Genomic DNA, 17,032 nt, shown 5'->3' on the forward strand with positions numbered 1-17,032 from the left:
GGAAAAAAGGACTATTTCATTTAACTTTTTTTTATTTAAAAATTTGCATAAATTCTTGAAATGTTGATTGGTGAAAAGTTCTTGATAAAGAGGCATTGAATGCTGATAATAGTCAAATTATATATCTGACTATATATCTGAAAACTATAAATTATTTTTCTATTCAAAGCAGCAGCAATTTTGAAGTTAACTTGATAAAGTAAAAAATTGAAGAAAATATTAGTCTAGCTATAAATTTCTGCCTAAGTACCCATTGACAACAGTTTTCAAAAAACAATAAATCTAACTTTTTTTAAGAGTTCTTTTTAAGCATTGGCTGCCAAGAGCCTTTAACTCAAGATGTGGTAATGTAACCAACTCAAGTGGTAATCTTTATGGGTATTTTTTTATATATATTATAATACATTAGATTATGATCATTTATGGTTGAAATTCAAACAGAGATCTTTAAATTGCAGAATTCTAACGGAAAGTAAACGCTTTTGCATAGTACTTGATAGAATATTTTCCAATGAAACCTGGACAGATATATTATTAAAAGTGATATTTATTCGTGATCTTAATGTTGCTGTGAAAGTAGAAATATTTCTGTTTAATAAAATTAGAGCTAGGAGAAAAAATTCAACTTGTTAATCTCCAGATCTAGAAGAACTTTAATTGCAATATTTTTCCACCATGTAAAGCAGATTTGCCAACAGATTTAATTGCTTGAAATAACTTCTTATTCATGCATACCATAGAGCTGGACACCGTGGCGAGTTGACTGGAGACTGCTGCAAAAAGGCAAAAGGGCAGTGAGTTATATGAATTTATTGTTATGATTACTTTAACAAGAGGCCAAAAATAAAGAGAATATAAATCAAGTATTTAACATTGTCTTGGGACATGTAAGCAGCTAGTTATCTAGTATTTTACGTTTGTTGTATGTAATTAGTGGCTATCACGTCGGCATAACTAAATCTAGATATTTCCTGACGTTTCCTTCGAAGAAACAAAGAGGAATGTAGCAAACATTTAAAAAATAATCCAGTATTGTGTTTCATTTTGTGAGAGAGGATTTCTAAACAATGCGAGATGAAATATGAAACAAGCCTCACCATAAATAACCTCTAAACATAAGTTCAAGACACTTTATACATATTATTATTAATATTACTAATGAATTTTCCTTTATCTCAATAAATCTCTAAACTTTGTTGTGTCTAGATGGTCGTAATTTATAAAACTGCATTTCAGATTCCTGTTGCCAACGAAGCTAAAGAGCCAACAGACGATAATTAAATGGAGATAAATGCTGTTTAGCTGAAGAGTCGAAAAAGGTACGTTTCAAAAATTCAAGATTTTATCTTTTGTATCATTTTTCTATAACATTTTGAGTGCATGAAAATTTTCGATTAATTTCCTTTGAACGTAGGTACTTTGAGGAATATTCAAAAATAAGATAGACGATCAAACAACGGACATTCAAAATTTAAAAAAAGTCATTTGGTTTAAAGGAGATGAAATGATGATAGATAGAAGAGGTAAAAAATTCCTCTTCAACCCCTGAATCGTGGTGATCAAGATACAACAACTTTAACAAAGTAAAAACAAGATACTGCGGATACAAAACATTGAGATATGAAAAGTAAACTGAATTTGAGACTCTTTTTTTGTTCAGAACTAAGCCGTTTAGACATTTCAAATTATTTTCAAAATTGTTCTCACATTTGTTTATCCACAACTTAAATGGTATAATAATAATTTGCTAGATCGATATGAAAAATATGATTCTTTGGAACTCAGAGACATGACATTCCAATGCCGAAAAAGCTATTGAGCAGAATACATTCATTGCAGCATTCCAGGAGAAAACTGCTAAAGGCACAAGGAGTAGGTGAGTTTGTTTCAATCGCACTTTCTAAACAGTTATTTGAATATATTCATATCGTGTTTATTATGCTCAATATTCCACCCGAGGCCGACGTGTGAAAAAGGCAATAATTCAAAGATTTCAGGTTACAAAAAAGCAGTCTAAAATTATCTGATGGTGAACAGTTGTTCAGGTGTACTACATATATTCTTGCAACAGAAAATTGTAAAATAAAGAAAGATAGCAATACAATTTACAAAGAAGAATGGAACTGAACATATTTACATCAATTTTCTACATTTGATGTTGGGTATTTAAGTGACTCGCTGTCTACTTAAATCGGATAAGAAATAGGCTTTTCTTTAAAAAGATCTACATTCAATGATAAGAAAATATGCGAATGAATTCAAAACGCTGGTGCTTCGAGGAGTCTCATTTTATTGGCTATTTAACAGCGCGCTTGAATTTTAACTCGTTTCCATTCTACGAAAGCAGAGGAGAGGGTGTATCAAAAAATCATTGTCGTCATTGTCGTTTTGAGTTCGAGTTGGTCGTTTTCATCGTATTTATCGACGTCGTTTTGGCCAGCATGTTTGTCACATTGAAGAGTTTTGAACTTTTGCACGTACAATTAATGCTGTCAACTAAGCTTGTTCTGGGGATCTTTTGTGCGGCTTCCTCATGAGGAAGATAAACAGCTTGTTTACCAATCTAAGATATTCCTGGCTATCTAGACAATGCTATGATCGTATATGATCATGTTAAAGAGCAGCAAGAGCTGTTTGAATCTATGTTGTGTTAGAGAGGGCTTCTCTTGGTATTTTTCTTAATCTCATTCGCTGTTGCTTTCTATTGGCCGTTGATTTATTTTGTCAGTGTTACAGATGGCTATCTTTCTTTCTCATCTTTTTCTCCTTTGAAAGGCTGATTCTTATTGAATTCTGACTATTGCTTGGAAGTTTACGATGGACTTGTTGTTGTAACAAATTTATCTTGCTGTAAACTCTTGGTTTTGACATTTTAACAACTAAACAGATAAATGGTCATTTCTTGTATTTTTAAAAAGCCTGAAATGATTCTTTGTTGAAGATCCATCTTTAATGAGTTTCGTATGGTCGAATTACTCACGGCAAAAAGAAAACATGGTTGGTCAAACTGATAAATGGTTCGTTCTTGTGTTTATGGAAAACCTAAAATGATTCTTCGTTGAAGGTCCATCTTAGTTGAATAGTATTTAATCGAACTACAGTAGAAACCCGCATAGAAGAACCTGTTTTTATAAGAACATTGAGGCTGCAATTTAACCTTCAAATCCCCATAATTAAGAAACTCCAAGAGGCTGAAGATTGGGAGGGTTCTTAAATATATAAAAGATGAAATGGTTTTTAGAGTAAACCAGGTTATGGTATGTTGTATGCTACTTGGACAGTCTCACAGGACAAATTCATTAGATTGGTTGAAATTTAACATAAAAAAGCTGGTTCAAGTGTGTCCATTAGAATTTTTGCGGTGGAAAACATTGTTAATGTATGCAAGTCCTGTACGTATAAGAGACTTGTTAAGAAACTTTTAGACTGAAATTTAGAATAGCAGCCTGTTAATTAGGAACCTATTCAGGCTGCCTGATAAAAACTTAGGTTGTTTTATGCGCGTTTGTACTGTACTTACGAAGAAAAGAAAAAAATAGCTGCTTAAACTGATAAATGGTTCATTCATAAATTTCTTAAAAGACTGAAATGGTTCTTTGTTTAATGTCCACCTTTAATGTGTTGCTTATAGTCCAAATACGTGCGGTGGAAGGAAAAAAAGGCTGGTAAAACTAATGAATGGTCCTTCATTGTCCTTAAAGAAAACCTTGAATGATTCTTCGTCAAAGATCGATCTTAACAGTGTTGCGTTTGGTCCAAATATGTGCGGTGGAAAGAAAACATGGCTCGTTAAACTGATAAATGGTCTTTCTTGTGTTTAAAGAATACCTCAAATGATTCTTCGTTAAAGGTCCATCTTAAATGAATCTTTGTTTTCGAACGACTTACGGCAAAAAGAAAACATGGATGGTTAGACTGATAAATGGTCTTTCTTGTGTTTAAAGAATACCTCAAATGATTCTCCGTTAAAGGTCCATCTTAAATGAATCTTTGCTTTCGAACGACTTACAGCAAAAAGAAAACATGGTCGGCTGAACTGATAAATGGTCCTTTCTCGTGTTTATGGAAAACCTTAAATTATTCTTCATTAAAGGTCCATCTTAACTGTGTTTCGTTTGGTCCAAATATGTGCGGTGGAAAAAAAACATGGCTCGTTTAACTGATAAATGGTCTTTCCTGTGTTTATGGAATACCTCAAATGATTCTTCATTAAAGGTCCATCTTAACTGTGTTGCGTTTGGTCGAAATATGTGCGGTGGAAAGAAAACATGGCTGATTAAACTGATAAATGGTCTTTCTTGTGTTTATAGAATAACTCAAACGATTCTTCGTTAAAGATCCATCTTAACTGTGTTGCGTTTGGTCGAAATATGTGCGGTGGAAAGAAAACATGGCTGGTTAAACTGATAAATGGTCTTTCTTGTGTTTATAGAATACCTAAAATGATTCTTCGTTAAAGGTCCATCTTAAATGAATCTATGTTTTCGAACGACTTAGGGCAAAAGGACGACATGGTTGGTTAAATTGATAAAAGGTCCTTTCTTCTGTTTATGGAAAACCTTAAACGATTCTTCGTTATAGGTCCATCTTAACTGTGTTTCGTTTGGTCCAAATATGTGCGGTGGAAAGAAAACATGGCTGATTAAACTGATAAATGGTCTTTCTTGTGTTTATAGAATAACTCAAACGATTCTTCGTTAAAGATCCATCTTAACTGTGTTGCGTTTGGTCGAAATATGTGCGGTGGAAAGAAAACATGGCTGGTTAAACTGATAAATGGTCTTTCTTGTGTTTATAGAATACCTAAAATGATTCTTCGTTAAAGGTCCATCTTAAATGAATCTATGTTTTCGAAGGACTTAGGGCAAAAGGACGACATGGTTGGTTAAATTGATAAAAGGTCCTTTCTTCTGTTTATGGAAAACCTTAAATGATTCTTCGTTATAGGTCCATCTTAACTGTGTTTCGTTTGGTCCAAATATGTGCGGTGGAAAGAAAACATGGCTCGTTAAACTGATAAATGGTCTTTCTTGTGTTTATAGAATACCTCAAATGATTCTTCGTTAAAGGTCCATCTTAAATGAATCTATGTTTTCGAACGACTTACGGCAAAAAGAAAACATGGATGGTTAGACTGATAAATGGTCTTTCTTGTGTTTATAGAATAACTCAAATGATTCTCCGTTAAAGGTCCATCTTAACTGTGTTGTGTTTGGTCGAAATATGTGCTGTGGAAAGAAAACATGGTCGACTAAACTGATAAATGGTCGTTTCTTGTGTTTATAGAATACCTCAAATGATTCTTCGTTAAAGGTCCAACTTAGCTGTGTTGCGTTTGGTCGAAATATGTGCGGTGGAAAGAAAACATGGATGGTTAGACTGATAAATGGTCTTTCTTGTGTTTATAGAATACCTAAAATGATTCTTCGTTAAAGGTCCATCTTAAATGAATCTATGTTTTCGAAGGACTTAGGGCAAAAGGACGACATGGTTGGTTAAATTGATAAAAGGTCCTTTCTTCTGTTTATGGAAATCCTTAAATGATTCTTCGTTATAGGTCCATCTTAACTGTGTTTCGTTTGGTCCAAATATGTGCGGTGGAAAGAAAACATGGCTCGTTAAACTGATAAATGGTCTTTCTTGTGTTTATAGAATACCTCAAATGATTCTTCGTTAAAGGTCCATCTTAAATGAATCTATGTTTTCGAACGACTTACGGCAAAAAGAAAACATGGATGGTTAGACTGATAAATGGTCTTTCTTGTGTTTATAGAATAACTCAAATGATTCTCCGTTAAAGGTCCATCTTAACTGTGTTGTGTTTGGTCGAAATATGTGCTGTGGAAAGAAAACATGGTCGGCTAAACTGATAAATGGTCGTTTCTTGTGTTTATAGAATACCTCAAATGATTCTTCGTTAAAGGTCCAACTTAGCTGTGTTGCGTTTGGTCGAAATATGTGCGGTGGAAAGAAAACATGGATGGTTAGACTGATAAATGGTCTTTCTTGTGTTTATAGAATAACTCAAATGATTCTCCGTTAAAGGTCCATCTTAGCTGTGTTGCGTTTGGTCGAAATATGTGCGGTGGATAGAAAACATGGCTGATTAAACTGATAAATGGTCTTTCTCGTGTTTATAGAATACCTTAAATGATTTTTCGTTAAAGGTCCATCTTAACTGTGTTGCGTTTTGTCCAAATAACTGCGGTGGAAAGAAAACATGGCTGCTTAGACTGATAAATAGTCCTTTCTCGTGTTTATAGAATACCTCAAATGATTCTTCGTTAAAGGTCCATCTTAACTGTAATGCTGTAAACTAAACTTTTTCTGGTGATCTTTTGTGCGGCTTCCTCGTTAGGAATATAAACAGCTTGTTTACCAATCTAAGATATTCTTGGCTATCTAGACAAGACTCTAATCGTATATGACTATGTTAAAGAGCATGAAGAGCTGGTTTAATCTATGTTGTTCTAGAGAGGGCTTATCTTGGTATTGTACGTAATCTCATTCGCTGTTGCTTTCTATTGTCCGTTGATTTATTTTGTCAGAGTTTTACAGATGGCTATCTTTGTTTCTCATCGTTTTCTCCTTTGAATGGTTGATTCTTATTGAATTCTGACTATTGCTTGAAAGTTTACGATGGACTTGTTGTTGTAACAAAATTATCTTGCTGTAAACTCTTGGTTTTGACATTTTAACAGCTAAACTGATAAATTGTTAATCTTGTATTTTTAAAAAGCCTGAAATGATTCTTTGTTGAAAGTCCATCTTTAATGAGTTGCGTATGATGGAACTACTCACGACAAAAAGAAAACATGGTTGGTCAAACTGATAAATGGTTCTTTCTTGTGTTTATGGAAAACCTCAAATGATTCTTTGTTAAAGGTCCATCTTAACTGTGTTTCGTTTGGTCCAAATATGTGCTGTGGAAAGAAAACATGGATGGTTAAACTGATAAATGGTCTTTCTTGTGTTTATAGAATACCTCAAATGATTCTTTGTTAAAGGTCCATCTTAACTGTGTTTCGTTTGGTCCAAATATGTGCGGTGGAAAGAAAACATGGATGGTTAAACTGATAAATGTTCTTTCTTGTGTTTATAGAATACCTCAAATGATTCTATGTTAAAGGTCCATCTTTAATGAATCTTTGTTGTCGCACGACTTACGGCAAAAAGACGACATGGTCGGTTAAATTGATAAATGTTCCTTGCTTGTGCTCAAAGAAAAACATTCAATAATTCTTCGGTAAAGTTCCATCTTGAACGAATTGTGTTGGGTCAATCTACTGACAGTGAAAAGAGTTGCGTTTGGTCGAACCATGTGTGGTGAAAAGAAAATATGGCTGTTGAAACTGACTAATGGTCCTGGCTTCTCTTTATTAAAAGTCATAAATATCTCTTGGTTTAAGGTCCATCTTAAAGGTGCTTTTTTTTGTCAAAATACGCTAATTGAATACAACACCGGGGTTTTCAAACTGTTGAATGCTCTATCCCTGTAGTGAAAAAGGTGAGTTTATACTTTGTTCTTGGTTAAAGAGCCATGTTTGGTCAACATTTGTTTGATGGTGGGAAAAAAGGACTATTTCATTTAACTTTTTTTTATTTAAAAATTTGCATAAATTCTTGAAATGTTGATTGGTGAAAAGTTCTTGATAAAGAGGCATTGAATGCTGATAATAGTCAAATTATATATCTGACTATATATCTGAAAACTATAAATTATTTTTCGATTCAAAGCAGCAGCAATTTTGAAGTTAACTTGATAAAGTAAAAAATTGAAGAAAATATTAGTCTAGCTATAAATTTCTGCCTAAGTACCCATTGACAACAGTTTTCAAAGAACAATAAATCTAACTTTTTTTAAGAGTTCTTTTTAAGCATTGGCTGCCAAGAGCCTTCAACTCAAGATGTGGTAATGTAACCAACTCAAGTGGTAATCTTTATGGGTATTTTTTTATATATATTATAATACATCAGATTATGATCATTTATGGTTGAAATTCAAACAGAGATCTTTAAATTGCAGAATTCTAACGGAAAGTAAACGCTTTTGCATAGTACTTGATAGAATATTTTCCAATGAAACCTGGACAGATATATTATTAAAAGTGATATTTATTCGTGATCTTAATGTTGCTGTGAAAGTAGAAATATTTCTGTTTAATATAATTAGAGCTAGGAGAAAAAATTCAACTTGTTAATCTCCGGATTGGACCAACTTTAATTGCAATATTTTTCCACCATGTAAAGCAGATTTGCCAACAGATTTAATTGCTTGAAATAACTTCTTATTCATGCATACCATAGAGCTGGACACCGTGGCGAGTTGACTGGAGACTGCTGCAAAAAGGCAAAAGGGCAGTGAGTTATATGAATTTATTGTTATGATTACTTTAACAAGAGGCCAAAAATAAAGAGAATATAAATCAAGTATTTAACATTGTCTTGGGACATGTAAGCAGCTAGTTATCTAGTATTTTACGTTTGTTGTATGTAATTAGTGGCTATCACGTCGGCATACCTAAATCTAGATATTTCCTGACTTTTCCTTCGAAGAAACAAAGAGGAATGTAGCAAACATTTAAAAAATAATCCAGTATTGTGTTTCATTTTGTGAGAGAGGATTTCTAAACAATGCGAGATGAAATATGAAACAAGCCTCACCATAAATAACCTCTAAACATAAGATCAAGACACTTTATACATATTATTATTAATATTACTAATGAATTTTCCTTTATCTCAATAAATCTCTAAACTTTGTTGTGTCTAGATGGTCGTAATTTATAAAACTGCATTTCAGATTCCTGTTGCCAACGAAGCTAAAGAGCCAACAGACGATAATTAAATGGAGATAAATGCTGTTTAGCTGAAGAGTCGAAAAAGGTACGTTTCAAAAATTCAAGATTTTATCTTTTGTATCATTTTTCTATAACATTTTGAGTGCATGAAAATTTTCGATTAATTTCCTTTGAACGTAGGTACTTTGAGGAATATTCAAAAATAAGATAGACGATCAAACAACGGACATTCAAAATTTAAAAAAAGTCATTTGGTTTAAAGGAGATGAAATGATGATAGATAGAAGAGGTAAAAAATTCCTCTTCAACCCCTGAATCGTGGTGATCAAGATACAACAACTTTAACAAAGTAAAAACAAGATACTGCGGATACAAAACATTGAGATATGAAAAGTAAACTGAATTTGAGACTCTTTTTTTGTTCAGAACTAAGCCGTTTAGACATTTCAAATTATTTTCAAAATTGTTCTCACATTTGTTTATCCACAACTTAAATGGTATAATAATAATTTGCTAGATCGATATGAAAAATATGATTCTTTGGAACTCAGAGACATGACATTCCAATGCCGAAAAAGCTATTGAGCAGAATACATTCATTGCAGCATTCCAGGAGAAAACTGCTAAAGGCACAAGGAGTAGGTGAGTTTGTTTCAATCGCACTTTCTAAACAGTTATTTGAATATATTCATATCGTGTTTATTATGCTCAATATTCCACCCGAGGCCGACGTGTGAAAAAGGCAATAATTCAAAGATTTCAGGTTACAAAAAAGCAGTCTAAAATTATCTGATGGTGAACAGTTGTTCAGGTGTACTACATATATTCTTGCAACAGAAAATTGTAAAATAAAGAAAGATAGCAATACAATTTACAAAGAAGAATGGAACTGAACATATTTACATCAATTTTCTACATTTGATGTTGGGTATTTAAGTGACTCGCTGTCTACTTAAATCGGATAAGAAATAGGCTTTTCTTTAAAAAGATCTACATTCAATGATAAGAAAATATGCGAATGAATTCAAAACGCTGGTGCTTCGAGGAGTCTCATTTTATTGGCTATTTAACAGCGCGCTTGAATTGTAACTCGTTTCCATTCTACGAAAGCAGAGGAGAGGGTGTATCAAAAAATCATTGTCGTCATTGTCGTTTTGAGTTCGAGTTGGTCGTTTTCATCGTATTTATCGACGTCGTTTTGGCCAGCATGTTTGTCACATTGAAGAGTTTTGAACTTTTGCACGTACAATTAATGCTGTCAACTAAGCTTGTTCTGGGGATCTTTTGTGCGGCTTCCTCATGAGGAAGATAAACAGCTTGTTTACCAATCTAAGATATTCCTGGCTATCTAGACAATGCTATGATCGTATATGATCATGTTAAAGAGCAGCAAGAGCTGTTTGAATCTATGTTGTGTTAGAGAGGGCTTCTCTTGGTATTTTTCTTAATCTCATTCGCTATTGCTTTCTATTGGCCGTTGATTTATTTTGTCAGTGTTACAGATGGCTATCTTTCTTTCTCATCTTTTTCTCCTTTGAAAGGCTGATTCTTATTGAATTCTGACTATTGCTTGGAAGTTTACGATGGACTTGTTGTTGTAACAAATTTATCTTGCTGTAAACTCTTGGTTTTGACATTTTAACAACTAAACAGATAAATGGTCATTTCTTGTATTTTTAAAAAGCCTGAAATGATTCTTTGTTGAAATTCCATCTTTAATGAGTTTCGTATGGTCGAATTACTCACGGCAAAAAGAAAACATGGTTGGTCAAACTGATAAATGGTTCATTCTTGTGTTTATGGAAAACCTAAAATGATTCTTCGTTGAAGGTCCATCTTAGTTGAATAGTATTTAATCGAACTACAGTAGAAACCCGCATAAAATAACCTGTTTTTATAAAGAACATTGAGGCTGCAATTTAACCTTCAAATCCCCATAATTAAGAAACTCCAAGAGGCTGAAGATTGGGAGGGTTCTTAAATATATAAAAGATGAAATGGTTTTTAGAGTAAACCAGGTTATGGTATGTTGTATGCTACTTGGGCAGTCTCACAGGACAAATTCATTAGATTGGTTGAAATTTAACATAAAAAAGCTGGTTCAAGTGTGTCCATTAGAATTTTTGCTGTGGAAAACATTGTTAATGTATGCAAGTCCTGTACGTATAAGAGACGTGTTAAGAAACTTTTAGACTGAAATTTAGAATAGCAGCCTGTTAATTAGGAACCTATTCAGGCTGCCTGATAAAAACTTAGGTTCTTTTATGCGCGTTTGTACTGTACTTACGAAGAAAAGAAAAAAATAGCTGCTTAAACTGATAAATGGTTCATTCATAAATTTCTTAAAAGACTGAAATGGTTCTTTGTTTAATCTCCACCTTTAATGTGTTGCTTATAGTCCAAATACGTGCGGTGGAAGGAAAAAAAGGCTGGTAAAACTAATGAATGGTCCTTCATTGTCCTTAAAGAAAACCTTGAATGATTCTTCGTCAAAGATCGATCTTAACAGTGTTGCGTTTGGTCCAAATATGTGCGGTGGAAAGAAAACATGGCTCGTTAAACTGATAAATGGTCTTTCTTGTGTTTAAAGAATACCTCAAATGATTCTTCGTTAAAGGTCCATCTTAAATGAATCTTTGTTTTCGAACGACTTACGGCAAAAAGAAAACATGGATGGTTAGACTGATAAATGGTCTTTCTTGTGTTTAAAGAATACCTCGAATGATTCTTCGTTAAAGGTCCATCTTAAATGAATCTTTGTTTTCGAACGACTTACAGCAAAAAGAAAACATGGTCGGCTGAACTGATAAATGGTCCTTTCTCGTGTTTATGGAAAACCTTAAATTATTCTTCATTAAAGGTCCTCTTCATCTTAACTGTGTTTCGTTTGGTCCAAATATGTGCGGTGGAAAGAAAACATGGCTCGTTTAACTGATAAATGGTCTTTCCTGTGTTTATAGAATACCTCAAATGATTCTTCATTAAAGGTCCATCTTAACTGTGTTGCGTTTGGTCGAAATATGTGCGGTGGAAAGAAAACATGGCTGATTAAACTGATAAATGGTCTTTCTTGTGTTTATAGAATAACTCAAACGATTCTTCGTTAAAGATCCATCTTAACTGTGTTGCGTTTGGTCGAAATATGTGCGGTGGAAAGAAAACATGGCTGGTTAAACTGATAAATGGTCTTTCTTGTGTTTATAGAATACCTAAAATGATTCTTCGTTACAGGTCCATCTTAAATGAATCTATGTTTTCGAACGACTTAGGGCAAAAGGACGACATGGTTGGTTAAATTGATAAAAGGTCCTTTCTTCTGTTTATGGAAAACCTTAAACGATTCTTCGTTATAGGTCCATCTTAACTGTGTTTCGTTTGGTCCAAATATGTGCGGTGGAAAGAAAACATGGCTGATTAAACTGATAAATGGTCTTTCTTGTGTTTATAGAATAACTCAAACGATTCTTCGTTAAAGATCCATCTTAACTGTGTTGCGTTTGGTCGAAATATGTGCGGTGGAAAGAAAACATGGCTGGTTAAACTGATAAATGGTCTTTCTTGTGTTTATAGAATACCTAAAATGATTCTTCGTTAAAGGTCCATCTTAAATGAATCTATGTTTTCGAAGGACTTAGGGCAAAAGGACGACATGGTTGGTTAAATTGATAAAAGGTCCTTTCTTCTGTTTATGGAAAACCTTAAATGATTCTTCGTTATAGGTCCATCTTAACTGTGTTTCGTTTGGTCCAAATATGTGCGGTGGAAAGAAAACATGGCTCGTTAAACTGATAAATGGTCTTTCTTGTGTTTATAGAATACCTCAAATGATTCTTCGTTAAAGGTCCATCTTAAATGAATCTATGTTTTCGAACGACTTACGGCAAAAAGAAAAAATGGATGGTTAGACTGATAAATGGTCTTTCTTGTGTTTATAGAATAACTCAAATGATTCTCCGTTAAAGGTCCATCTTAACTGTGTTGTGTTTGGTCGAAATATGTGCTGTGGAAAGAAAACATGGTCGACTAAACTGATAAATGGTCGTTTCTTGTGTTTATAGAATACCTCAAATGATTCTTCGTTAAAGGTCCAACTTAGCTGTGTTGCGTTTGGTCGAAATATGTGCGGTGGAAAGAAAACATGGATGGTTAGACTGATAAATGGTCTTTCTTGTGTTTATAGAATACCTAAAATGATTCTTCGTTAAAGGTCCATCTTAAATGAATCTATGTTTTCGAAGGACTTAGGGCAAAAGGACGACATGGTTGGTTAAATTGATAAAAGGTCCTTTCTTCTGTTTATGGAAATCCTTAAATGATTCTTCGTTATAGGTCCATCTTAACTGTGTTTCGTTTGGTCCAAATATGTGCGGTGGAAAGAAAACATGGCTCGTTAAACTGATAAATGGTCTTTCTTGTGTTTATAGAATACCTCAAATGATTCTTCGTTAAAGGTCCATCTTAAATGAATCTATGTTTTCGAACGACTTACGGCAAAAAGAAAACATGGATGGTTAGACTGATAAATGGTCTTTCTTGTGTTTATAGAATAACTCAAATGATTCTCCGTTAAAGTTCCATCTTAACTGTGTTGTGTTTGGTCGAAATATGTGCTGTGGAAAGAAAACATGGTCGGCTAAACTGATAAATGGTCTTTCCTGTGTTTATAGAATACCTCAAATGATTCTTCATTAAAGGTCCATCTTAACTGTGTTGCGTTTGGTCCAAATATGTGCGGTGGAAAGAAAACATGGCTGATTAAACTGATAAATGGTCTTTCTTGTGTTTATAGAATAACTCAAACGATTCTTCGTTAAAGATCCATCTTAACTGTGTTGCGTTTGGTCGAAATATGTGCGGTGGAAAGAAAACATGGCTGGTTAAACTGATAAATGGTCTTTCTTGTGTTTATAGAATACCTAAAATGATTCTTCGTTACAGGTCCATCTTAAATGAATCTATGTTTTCGAACGACTTAGGGCAAAAGGACGACATGGTTGGTTAAATTGATAAAAGGTCCTTTCTTCTGTTTATGGAAAACCTTAAACGATTCTTCGTTATAGGTCCATCTTAACTGTGTTTCGTTTGGTCCAAATATGTGCGGTGGAAAGAAAACATGGCTGATTAAACTGATAAATGGTCTTTCTTGTGTTTATAGAATAACTCAAACGATTCTTCGTTAAAGATCCATCTTAACTGTGTTGCGTTTGGTCGAAATATGTGCGGTGGAAAGAAAACATGGCTGGTTAAACTGATAAATGGTCTTTCTTGTGTTTATAGAATACCTAAAATGATTCTTCGTTACAGGTCCATCTTAAATGAATCTATGTTTTCGAACGACTTAGGGCAAAAGGACGACATGGTTGGTTAAATTGATAAAAGGTCCTTTCTTCTGTTTATGGAAAACCTTAAACGATTCTTCGTTATAGGTCCATCTTAACTGTGTTTCGTTTGGTCCAAATATGTGCGGTGGAAAGAAAACATGGCTGATTAAACTGATAAATGGTCTTTCTTGTGTTTATAGAATAACTCAAACGAATCTTCGTTAAAGATCCATCTTAACTGTGTTGCGTTTGGTCGAAATATGTGCGGTGGAAAGAAAACATGGCTGGTTAAACTGATAAATGGTCTTTCTTGTGTTTATAGAATACCTAAAATGATTCTTCGTTAAAGGTCCATCTTAAATGAATCTATGTTTTCGAAGGACTTAGGGCAAAAGGACGACATGGTTGGTTAAATTGATAAAAGGTCCTTTCTTCTGTTTATGGAAAACCTTAAATGATTCTTCGTTATAGGTCCATCTTAACTGTGTTTCGTTTGGTCCAAATATGTGCGGTGGAAAGAAAACATGGCTCGTTAAACTGATAAATGGTCTTTCTTGTGTTTATAGAATACCTCAAATGATTCTTCGTTAAAGGTCCATCTTAAATGAATCTATGTTTTCGAACGACTTACGGCAAAAAGAAAACATGGATGGTTAGACTGATAAATGGTCTTTCTTGTGTTTATAGAATAACTCAAATGATTCTCCGTTAAAGGTCCATCTTAACTGTGTTGTGTTTGGTCGAAATATGTGCTGTGGAAAGAAAACATGGTCGACTAAACTGATAAATGGTCGTTTCTTGTGTTTATAGAATACCTCAAATGATTCTTCGTTAAAGGTCCAACTTAGCTGTGTTGCGTTTGGTCGAAATATGTGCGGTGGAAAGAAAACATGGATGGTTAGACTGATAAATGGTCTTTCTTGTGTTTATAGAATACCTAAAATGATTCTTCGTTAAAGGTCCATCTTAAATGAATCTATGTTTTCGAAGGACTTAGGGCAAAAGGACGACATGGTTGGTTAAATTGATAAAAGGTCCTTTCTTCTGTTTATGGAAATCCTTAAATGATTCTTCGTTATAGGTCCATCTTAACTGTGTTTCGTTTGGTCCAAATATGTGCGGTGGAAAGAAAACATGGCTCGTTAAACTGATAAATGGTCTTTCTTGTGTTTATAGAATACCTCAAATGATTCTTCGTTAAAGGTCCATCTTAAATGAATCTATGTTTTCGAACGACTTACGGCAAAAAGAAAACATGGATGGTTAGACTGATAAATGTTCTTTCTTGTGTTTATAGAATAACTCAAATGATTCTCCGTTAAAGGTCCATCTTAACTGTGTTGTGTTTGGTCGAAATATGTGCTGTGGAAAGAAAACATGGTCGGCTAAACTGATAAATGGTCGTTTCTTGTGTTTATAGAATACCTCAAATGATTCTTCATTAAAGGTCCATCTTAACTGTGTTGCGTTTGGTCGAAATATGTGCGGTGGAAAGAAAACATGGCTGATTAAACTGATAAATGGTCTTTCTTGTGTTTATAGAATAACTCAAACGATTCTTCGTTAAAGATCCATCTTAACTGTGTTGCGTTTGGTCGAAATATGTGCGGTGGAAAGAAAACATGGCTGGTTAAACTGATAAATGGTCTTTCTTGTGTTTATAGAATACCTAAAATGATTCTTCGTTACAGGTCCATCTTAAATGAATCTATGTTTTCGAACGACTTAGGGCAAAAGGACGACATGGTTGGTTAAATTGATAAAAGGTCCTTTCTTCTGTTTATGGAAAACCTTAAACGATTCTTCGTTATAGGTCCATCTTAACTGTGTTTCGTTTGGTCCAAATATGTGCGGTGGAAAGAAAACATGGCTGATTAAACTGATAAATGGTCTTTCTTGTGTTTATAGAATAACTCAAACGATTCTTCGTTAAAGATCCATCTTAACTGTGTTGCGTTTGGTCGAAATATGTGCGGTGGAAAGAAAACATGGCTGGTTAAACTGATAAATGGTCTTTCTTGTGTTTATAGAATACCTAAAATGATTCTTCGTTAAAGGTCCATCTTAAATGAATCTATGTTTTCGAAGGACTTAGGGCAAAAGGACGACATGGTTGGTTAAATTGATAAAAGGTCCTTTCTTCTGTTTATGGAAAACCTTAAATGATTCTTCGTTATAGGTCCATCTTAACTGTGTTTCGTTTGGTCCAAATATGTGCGGTGGAAAGAAAACATGGCTCGTTAAACTGATAAATGGTCTTTCTTGTGTTTATAGAATACCTCAAATGATTCTTCGTTAAAGGTCCATCTTAAATGAATCTATGTTTTCGAACGACTATCGGCAAAAAGAAAACATGGATGGTTAGACTGATAAATGGTCTTTCTTGTGTTTATAGAATAACTCAAATGATTCTCCGTTAAAGGTCCATCTTAACTGTGTTGTGTTTGGTCGAAATATGTGCTGTGGAAAGAAAACATGGTCGACTAAACTGATAAATGGTCGTTTCTTGTGTTTATAGAATACCTCAAATGATTCTTCGTTAAAGGTCCAACTTAGCTGTGTTGCGTTTGGTCGAAATATGTGCGGTGGAAAGAAAACATGGATGGTTAGACTGATAAATGGTCTTTCTTGTGTTTATAGAATACCTAAAATGATTCTTCGTTAAAGGTCCATCTTAAATGAATCTATGTTTTCGAAGGACTTAGGGCAAAAGGACGACATGGTTGGTTAAATTGATAAAAGGTCCTTTCTTCTGTTTATGGAAATCCTTAAATGATTCTTCGTTATAGGTCCATCTTAACTGTGTTTCGTTTGGTCCAAATATGTGCGGTGGAAAGAAAACATGGCTCGTTAAACTGATAAATGGTCTTTCTTGTGTTTATAGAATACCTCAAATGATTCTTCGTTAAA

At 33.9% G+C, this 17,032-nt stretch overlaps 1 long non-coding RNA gene across 34 annotated transcripts in view; it reads left to right on the forward strand.

Annotated features, from left to right (window-relative positions):
• Positions 1-17,032, forward strand: part of LOC135690308 (uncharacterized) — a 69,305-nt gene that overhangs the window by 16,020 nt on the left and 36,253 nt on the right. For 21 of the 34 annotated variants that reach the window (XR_016144259.1, XR_016144291.1, XR_016144321.1 and 18 more), the window contains 6 exons: positions 741-794; positions 1,237-1,319; positions 1,752-1,876; positions 8,308-8,361; positions 8,804-8,886; positions 9,319-9,443. This is a non-coding gene — a long non-coding RNA (uncharacterized LOC135690308). Of the gene's footprint in view, positions 1-297; positions 366-740; positions 795-1,236; positions 1,320-1,751; positions 1,877-7,409; positions 7,508-7,865; positions 7,947-8,307; positions 8,362-8,803; positions 8,887-9,318; positions 9,444-17,032 lie in introns of all 34 variants that reach the window. The other 13 variants (XR_016144287.1, XR_016144437.1, XR_016144448.1 and 10 more) reach the window with 11 other exon arrangements.

The sequence above is a fragment of the Rhopilema esculentum genome, chromosome 1 (genome assembly GCF_057945365.1).
Source record: "Rhopilema esculentum isolate cy_ngs chromosome 1, ASM5794536v1, whole genome shotgun sequence".
Lineage (NCBI taxonomy): Eukaryota > Metazoa > Cnidaria > Scyphozoa > Rhizostomeae > Rhizostomatidae > Rhopilema > Rhopilema esculentum.